The 9897-nt window shown below is 43.3% G+C and overlaps 1 pseudogene; it reads left to right on the top strand.

Annotated features, from left to right (window-relative positions):
- The first annotated feature begins 9345 nt into the window (after positions 1-9345).
- On the top strand, positions 9346-9461 carry LOC111743978 (annotated as a pseudogene).
- Positions 9462-9897: the final 436 nt, after the last annotated feature.

Genomic DNA, 9897 nt, shown 5'->3' on the forward strand with positions numbered 1-9897 from the left:
TTTTTTTTAATATATTAATGTTTTCAGGATCATAAATAAGCTTGTCACAGGCTATTGCATTACCATGGCAACCTGGCAGCTGGCTAGAAAGAAGCAGGTAGCACAACTGCCTTGGGGTCTCAGTGGTACTAAAGTAATTGTGGATTTTCTCTCTGCCTATCATTCTATCTCTGCATGGCCTCTTTGTTTCTCTCCTTTTTCCCTTCTCCTTTCTCCTCTTTCCTTCTCTGGTCCTTATTTTTCTCTTATCTCATTAGGAGCAATGTGTTTTCCAATTGTTTCAGATTTTCCAAAGGATGCCAAATCTGACCTCCCCTTTGAAATTATAACAACAACACCGTGAGGTAGGAGGCTGTGAGCAGGGTTATTTGACTACATTGCATGAAAATTTCCTCGAATTGATTAATTTATCTTTCAAGACAGTATAGTACATGCACAGAGTACGAAATTCAAACAGTACAAAATGGCACACATTAAGGATAAGTCTCCCTATGACCCCCAGGGTTCAGGCCCCTTCCCTGGGAGGGGGTGTCCCATGACCCGTTTCTTGGGCATCTTTGCTGAGATAGTCCATGCATATCTAAGCATGTTCCTTTATCTCCTTTCTCCTATTTTATTTACATAATTGGCTGCATTCCATACCCACCACTCTGTACCTCATTCTTTCACGCAACATATCTTAGCAACCCTTCTCCTGCATTTAGAGTTGCCTCATGCTTTTTCATAGCCGCATATTCCATGGTGTAGATGTGCCATTATTTATTTAAGTAGTTCTCTGTTGATGGATATTTGGGTTGCTTCCAGTATTTTGCTGTTTTTATTCCCATTTTACAGCTGGGAAAACTGTGATTGAGAAAGGAAAGTGATGTGTGGAAATTCCCAGAGAAATGTTGGCATTAATAGGCATTGCTTAGTTACAGAATCTAAGAAAAAAAGGAAGAATCGACTAACTCCTAAATTACAGAGACAGAAGGGCCATCTGGAGACCTGATTTCGTTTCTTCCCTACTAGTGTCTTATCTAGTTCAGTTAAATTCTGCTAACATTGTCTGATGCCTGATAAGTAATTAAATAATTGTTTGTGGGAAGTATTTTAAATCTATCTTCCCTTTGTTAGGTCAGGAGCTGTGTTTTCCTCACTACCTCATCCCTAGCTAGTATTACACTTCCAGCAAGTACTGGGTATACAGTAGGTGCTCAATAAATACTCAAATGAATGAATGAATGGGCCAGGATTGTGTGTGATTAAGCTAATGGGCTTGGAGGCTTGGGTTTGAATCTTGACTCTAATACTTATTAGTTGTATAATCTAAGACCCGTCACTCAACTTCTCTATGCCTCAGTTTCCTCAGCTTGGAAATGGAAATGCTCCTTTGGGGTTGCTGGGATGATCAAGTGAGTGAATGCAGGTCAAGTATCCATCACAGGGCCCTGTGCACAGTGAGAGCTCAGCCATTTCTCTCAGCTTCCTTCACTGTCATGTACTGCCCAGAAATTCTGATGGGGGAGCTGAAAAATCTTCAAAGAAGAGGTAATTTGATCTGGGCCCTGAAGCAGGAGTAAGATTCCGGCTCTCCAACTATAAAATGAAAATGATGACACCCAGTTTCTGTCTCTCTCTAGGGAGATGGTCCAGCTTAAAATCCCTCAAGAGGAAGATACCGCACAATTAAAAGACACCATTATTATTCAACTGGAAAAGTGCCTTCACAAGTGAACTAACCCTTGCCAAATATGATTCTGCTTGTGCTGTGTGTAATTGAATATTTAGTGAGGATTTAACCCAGAAGCCAACTGTGCTGTCGGTTAGTGTCAAGTTTAATGGGGCACTTAATAAACGTGGAGGTAATTAATACCATCCAGATGCTGGATGCGTGTAAAGTTTGTGCTGCTTCCATGACTGAAGGATTTCAGAGAGATGTAGTTCTGGACTCTCTCCTCAGGGGAAGTGGATGTGTGAGCCCTGGTTTGGGTCTTTGCTTTTGCTATAATCTCCTCCTGGAGTTCGAATGTCATCTACCCTGGGAAGCCTTGCATGATTGCCGAAGGCAGAGTCTGGTGCTTCTCTGGGTTCTTATGTTACTCTGCACATACTTCTTCCATAGAATTCAAAATATCTTATTGTTTTAGTTTGTTTCTATGCCTGTCTCTACCACCAGAGCCCGAGGTCTTGTCCCCAGTGTTTACCTGACATTCAGTCGGCGCTCAGTGAATGTCTGCTGAATCAAGCTTTTCAGGTTTCAGAACTGTGGGAGATCTTGTATCTCAAGAACAGGTTAAGGTGTTTGAATTTTCCTGGGAAGGGCAGACCCTCTGTGGTGTTGACATGTAAGCTATTTTCTGATGGAGATTCTGTTTGATGACCTGTCTAATGAGCGCAGCGTTGAAATGTGAACCTCTCCTCGTTTGTAGCAGACCTGCTCCTGAAAGATCCTAGAGCGCGGGAATAGGACCTGGGCACCGTGTGTCTATAGACCCGAGAGTGGAATCCAGCCCTGAGTACACAGCTTGTAGAAAGCAAGAGAACAGGTCTGGAACAATCAAAGTTAGTTATCTTCTATGAGGCTCCTGGAGGCCCAGAGAAAGAGACCTGAATGTGACGAATCTCCACTGCTATTTGGGCCCTGCTGTTTCCAGGAGGAATGTGTCCCTGGCCTTCCGGGTACATAGAAAATGTCCCCATCACCTAGAGGAAAGTGGCCCCTTGTTTTGGTCCTGCATCCTGGATTCAGCAGGATTTGCCATACTCAGCGTTCTTGGTTTCACACTGGAGCTGATGGTACACTGCAGCACTGGGCTCAGGCAGGAGCTACCCAAGGCCAGGTGTGGCCAAGGTCTTGTCGCAAGAATCACCTGTTCTGAACAAGGCCCCCGTCTCTGGACTCACCACAATCTCTGACTGCTCCTTGTAGCTGGCATTTCTGCCTCTGGATTCAGAGTCTGGAGTGGGGACTTATGATTGGTCATGGTTAGGTCCAGCATCCACGCTCCAGCAGGGACTGAGGAGATGGTGTGTCCACCTATCCACCTACCATGGAAGAAGAGGGGGCTGCTTTTTCCTGCCCCTGAGGATTCCCACAAATAGCGGCTCAGATGCTAGGTAGCCTGAGTGACAAATAACCAGCATTTTCCCTACTCTGTGAACTCCATAGTCTCTTCCTTTACTCTTCAGAAGGGCTCCATCTCCTGGTCCCAGACACTCAACAAAGTCATTCATACCTGCAAGTCCCAGGCAGTGTGCTAGGTGCTCGAAGACAGGAGTGAACAAAGAAAGTGGAGATTACACTCTAGGGGGAGAGACACAGATAATCGGTAAGCGAATAAGGTAATTACATATATGGTAATGCTATAAAAGAAATGTGCAGGGAGCTGTGAGAGAAGATGAGGGAGGTCTACTTAGAGAGTTTCTATAATCTATACCCCCACACTTGGTGGTTTACAATACTCATTTTTTCAGCTCATGATTTTTATGGGTCAGGGATTTGAGAAAGGCTGGGCTGGGAGTTTCATGTCTGCTCCATGTGGTGTCAGCTGAGGTGTCTGGGGCTGGAGAATCCAATTCCAAGATGGTTTCTTTTTTGCCCAAAGTTTTATAGTGAAAAATTCAAAAAAAAAAAAAAAAAAAAAAAGTCAACAGAATTGTACAGCAAACACTAAACCTACCACCTAGATTCTACACTTAAACATCCTACCTTCTTTCCCTTATCACACATCTGTGCATCTCTCCATCTCTCCAAGATGGCTTCTTCACTCCTGGTTCTGGTGTCTGATACTTCTTGGATTCTCTTCCTCCCGTGTGGCTTGGGCTTCTCACAGCTCTGTGGTCTCAGGCTACTCGTACTTACATGCTGGCTGACTTCTATAGAGGCTAGTTAAGTGCCATGGCTGAAGGTGACACAGTGTCTCTTCCACAGCATGCTATTAGTTAAAGTAGGCATGGGGCAGAAGAGCATGTCTGATGGGCAACACTTCTGGAACCATCTTTAGAAAAAACAATCAGCTAGACGTGGTGATCAGGGAAGCCCTTTCAGAAAAGGCAGTATCTGGGCTGAGTGCATAGGGATGAGGACAAGTTTGTCTTGTGAAGAGCCAGGAGAGAAGAGCAAAAAGACCAATAGAGGCGAAGGCTCAGAGATTGAGCCTCTACTTTCCTTTCCTCATATCCAAATCTAATCCATCATCAGGAAGCCACATCGAGCCATATCCCTCATGAAGCCTTCCTAGATACCTCAGTTCTTGTTGATATTTCCCTCTTCCTAGAGAGCGCTCATGCCTGGAACGCTCGTCTGGCTAGCACGGGTTGGCTGGGTGGTGCAGTGGTTACACATGCAGTCTCCGTGAGGCCTTGGGGGAAGTTGCTTAACTTCTCCAGCCCTAGGTTTCTTTACCTGTAAGTGGGAGTAATAATACCTACCATATAGGATGGCTCGGGGGGAGACTATTGACATATGTAAAGTGCTTGGCACCTAGTGAATATGCAATAGATGGCAGCTATAATTAATAATTACAAATCAGTTCACTCTGTCACATGTTATTCCAGTTTAGGATTTTTTTCAGAGCAGAGACCACACCTTTTCAACTTCTTATCTTTCATAGTGTAAGCAGTGTGCCTTGCATAGATATGATGGATAGTAACAAGCATGCCACAGAGCTCTCTACTGTGCAGTAGTGCTAATGGAGCCAAGCCTGGCACAGAGATGAGCAAGACTCAGCTGGATCCCTTCAGAAGCTTCCAGAGAATGAGAAAGTAGCTGTGCCTGAGCAGCCATACTGAGGATACAGAGAGCAACAGATTTCGAGGCACCTGCACATCTGTATTACTTTGCTAGGGCTGCAGTAACAAAGTACTACAAACTAGATGGCTCACAGAGTAGATATTTATTTTCTCAGTTTTGAAGGCTAGGAGTCTGAAATCAAGGTGTCTGTCAACACCTTCTGAGGCCGTGTGGAAGAATCTGTTCCATCGCTCTCCTCTAGCTTCTGGTAGTTTACTGACAATTTTTGGTGTTCTTTGGTTTGTAGAATCATCACCCTGATCTCTGCCTTGTATCTGTGTCTAAATTTCCTTCTTTGTTAAGAACACCAGTCATATTGAATTAGGGCCTGTCCTTATGACCTTATTTTAACATGATTACTTCTGTAAAGACCCTATCTCCATATGTGATCACATTCTAAGGTACTGGGGGTTGGGACTCCAACGTATCCTTTTGGGGGACACGATTCAATACATAAAACATCTGTATCTCCTATGACCCTCCTCATCCACACCCCGCTGTGAGCCCCTTCAGGGCAAATACCTAAATATCTATACTCAGCTTCTCTCTGCTTCTTATGCTCCAAGCCTTTCCCACAGTCTTTCCTCCTCCCATCATGCTCTTTCTTCTCTTTTCCTGGCAAATTCCTACTAATTCTTCATTTCTTAGCTTAAATGTTACCTCCATAGAGAGGCCTTCCCTGATCACCCCATCTTGATTGTATCTCCCATGTTATTTATTCTCTCATGTTTTCTCCTTCTTTCTTCCCATCTCATGGTTCGTTGGTATACATTTCTCTGTGTGATTGATAAATCAAGCTGTCACACATTAGCCCCTAGTCTATAAGCACAGTAAGGGAAGGGACCTACTTACTCACCATTGTCTTCCTAGTTCCATAGCACATTATTCAGAGTAGAAATTCTATAAATATTTGGTGAATGAATTTCCTCATAATTGGTCAAGAGAGAGCAAAAAGAAAGTGCAAGTCTTTTATGTCTTAATCTTAGAACTCTGCTCCACTTTCCCACAATATCTTATTGGTTATACTGTTTAGCTCTATTCATTGTGGAAGGGTACTACGCAAGGGCATGGACAGCAGGGGTCACGAATCCTCTGGGTTCAAGGTGGAGGCTGGCTACCACACTCGATCCAAACTAGATCTCCTGTCTACTAGCTCACCTATTCTCATTGGACATTGTTCTTTGTTTGCCAAATACTTATCACATTATATGATTACAATTGTTTTAGTCTGTCTCTACCAGTCTGTCAGTTCCATGAGGGCAGAGACTGCATCTGTCTGGTTCAGCACTGTAGGCCCAGTAACCAGCACAAGGCATAAAGTAGGTGCTTGGTTTCTTTTTTGCTTCTGTCTGAATTATCAGTGCTTGTTTGTCTACCCTCTGAATTGCAGGTGTCTAGCTCAGGGCCTGGCATAACATTAAGGCTTCTTCCACAAACGTCTATAAACGTTTGACGAAATGGGCTTCTCCATTGGAGAAGCAAGGTGGTCTGGATATCGCTTTCCCAGGCCTCTCCCTTTGGCTCAAACTCACAAAGTATGGACAGCCAGCAAACCAAAACCCTAGCAACACGGGCGGAGCTGAGTCTGCTGGTTGCTCCGGCACGTCACTTCCTGGATCCGGGGTTCCCGAAGAAGCACTTCCGGGAGAGCGGCGCGCGGCGGCGCGGGAGGTGAGTACGGCGGCGTCGGCCCCGGGCCGGGGCTTCGGGGCGGGGCTGCGTCGCAGAGGCGCTGGAAACCGAGAGGGGCTTGGGTTGGGGCTCCGCGGCCCTGCTGTTCCCGGCGGCGCAGTTCCGCTGGCCCCAACCTCTCTCTGCGCGCGTCCTGAATAACTTCCCAGGGGCTCGTTAGGAATAACTTAAAGAGGGCCTCGCCTGGTGCCGCCCGGCGCTTAATTTCAGAACCAGGATCGGAACTCAGCGCTTATCACGGCCACGTCCTGGCCTTTTCTCCAGCGGGTGGAGCGTTAGGAGGAGTCAGAGCTCCGTAGTTAGTCCGGCCGGGGTTCGGCGCCTGAGTGTGCTGTAGTGCTGTATATCTGTGGGCAATCCGTGGTTGCCTCTCTGGCTCTGTTTTCTCTAAAATGGGCACATAGACTTGACTTGAGGATTAAATGAAATGAATGCAAAGCACCTAGTAAGTGCACAGTGCATATTTGTTGGATGAATTCTTTTCAAGAAAAGTGGGAAATGAGTATATGAAACCTCACACTTTTAAGTGGTGGCAACAAATTCTGATTTAATAGTTATATTTTGCAGGATATCTGAGCACACTGGCTGCCAGATGTGACTCTGCTCTGAGAAACGGTTTAGTTTTCCAGAGGACAAAATTTTAACCCAATTTTTGAGCAGTTTGGGGGGATTTGTTGTAATGGGACGGATCTGGGTATACACAGCCCATTGCTATAAGACAGTAACTGCTGACACTGATTCAGTTCCCTAGTCTGTTTCAGTTGAATTCTCAACAGAATTTTTAAATTGCTTCATTAGACAACAAGAATCCCCTACCGACATACTTGGGATCTGGAGTTTTCAGTATTAGAGAAGACTTTGCTTCTATTTATTAAGTCTAGAGAGCTATACATGTCTCGGGTCGAAGAGGAATTTTCACTCAAAAGGCTAATCAGCTCTTTGTTCTGCTTCTGTAGATATGCTTGCTTCATAGGTTGTATTCTAAATTAAATAGACTCATCTTCCCTTTTGTTTGTTCTGTCTAAGCAACAAATGTAACTGCCCGCCATTGAACAATTCCTGACAAATTAACCAAGCAGCCCATGCCAAGTAAACACTATATAAACAAAGCTGCAGCTGAGCTCAGGGCCCAGATCTAAAGAGCGCTCGCTTCCCTAGGGTTGCTGCATAATAAACCTGAGTTCTCCACCTCTCTGAGTGCTGCTTTGTTTCTTGCCAGTCTGATTTTTTGTAACATTTCTGTAACAGGGTTATTTACTTATTTTCAAATGTGGACTTTTTAATCCATAAAATTTTTAGAATAATTTTAGGTTTACGAAATTATTTCAAAGATACAGTGAGTTCCTGTATGCTCCACACCCAATTTCCCCTGTTAACATCTTACATTAATATAGTACATTGGTCACAATTAATGAATCAATATTGTTAAGTTAAACTAAAGTCTGCGCTTTATTAAGATTTGTTCAGTTTTTCCCTAATGCCCTTTTTTTCTGTTCCAGGATCCCATCCAGGATACCACAGTGCATTTAGTGGTCATGTCACTTTAGGCTCCCCTTGACGCTGATAGTTTCTCAGACTTTCCTTGTTTTAGATAAACTTGACAGTTTTGAGTATTACTGGTTAGATATTTTGCAAAACGACCCTCAATTGGGATTTGTCTGGTGGTTTTTATCGTGATTAGATTGGCATTATTAGTTCTGGGAAGGAAGACCACAGAGATAGAGTGCCATTCTCACCACATCACAGCAAGGGCACGTACTACCAATACAAGTTATCATTATTGGTGTTTACCTGGATTACTAATTTTTGGGGTAGTCGAGTTTTTTTACTGTAAATTTACTCCCTTTCAATTGGATCCTATATCCCTTTCACACACCCAGATCAATGTGTTGTTCTGTTTTTCTGTTTTGTTTTTTTAACAGTTTCTTACTTTCTGCTCCAGGCTCATCTTGTATATTTCCTTCTTCAGTCCTAGAATTAACCATTTTTCCAAGAAGTTCTGGTTCCTCTTATTGGAAAATGGTATTAGACACCAAGATCTGGGTGCTCATTGCTACCAAGATGTCCATGTTTTTAGGCCCTTTCAGTGGACAGAGCAAGAGATATATGTGTGTATACTAACCTGTCTATATGCACATATCTGTAAATATTTCTATATCTAGACCTCTGTATCTGTATTAAGGCAAACATGAGTTCATACTGATGTCTGCAACTCTCATCCGTTCCACATGGATTATTTGAGCCTCCTTTTTAGGCTTATCTGTAACCTCCCATCAGTAACAAACCTAGCTCCCAGCATTGCCCATTCATTTACTTAATCATTCAATTCCGTATACATATATAATGGTTTCAGAATTGTTAACCTGTTTCCCCTATGTGAACAACTTTATCAACTAGAGGACAGTCTTACAGACTCATTTCTACGGTTACTGAAGTCAGCACCTAATTCTCCCTATCCTTCAGTGAAATTGTTTAATACATTTGTAATGCATTTAGATTCAGAATGTCACATTCTGCATCCCATCCTGGGATACCTTGACCTTCTAAATGATTTTTAAAAAACATTTGCGTACATTGTGCTATAAAGTTATATGTGCTTGACAAATGCTTAATGTCTTGAATTCACCATTACAGTATCATGCAGTGTAGTTTCACTCAGAGATTATTTTCAACTTCTGTCTTTCAGATTTCACTTCAGCAATCTTATTGGCTCTCTCTTCAAAATGTATCCATAGCCTGAGAATTTACCATCTCCACTGCTACCACTCTGGTGCAAGTGTGACTTTTTTTATTGTAGTAACCAACTAACTGATCTCCCTGTCCCCTGCAGCCTGTTCTCAACACGACAACTAGAGTCCATTTAAAAATGAGTCAGACCAGCCTAGAGCCATGCCACCTTGAACACACCAGATCTTGTCTGATCTCGGAAGCTAAGCAGGGTTGGGCCTGGTTAGTACTTGGATGGGAAACCTAGGAATACCAGGTGCTATAGGCGTTAAAAAAATAATAATTAATGAATTAATAAAAATGAGTCAGACCATGTCTCTCTCTCTTTTTTTCACTAAGAACCTTCCTTTTTGTTTAGAGGAAAAGCCAAAGTCCTAATATGGCCTCGTGGCCCTGCGTAGTTTGCTCACTCTACCGTTCTTGATCCTAAAATGTATTCCTGCCTCAGGACCTTACCCCTTGCTGTTCCTTCATCGTGGGTACTCTACCAGATATTTTAATGACTTGTTCTTCACTTTCTTCTTGCCTCTGCTGAAGTGTCACCTTCTCGGAGAGTCCCTTCCCTGACCACCTTGTATAAAATAGCTCCCTTTTACTCCCTCTTTATATTTTGTCATAATACTCATGCCTGACAGTATTATATGTAAATATGTGTTTGAGTGCCACTAATTGGACGAAAACTTCATGTCAGGAACTGAATAATG

This window comes from Pteropus vampyrus, unplaced genomic scaffold (genome assembly GCF_000151845.1).
Source record: "Pteropus vampyrus isolate Shadow unplaced genomic scaffold, Pvam_2.0 Scaffold125, whole genome shotgun sequence".
In the NCBI taxonomy this organism is placed as follows: domain Eukaryota; kingdom Metazoa; phylum Chordata; class Mammalia; order Chiroptera; family Pteropodidae; genus Pteropus; species Pteropus vampyrus.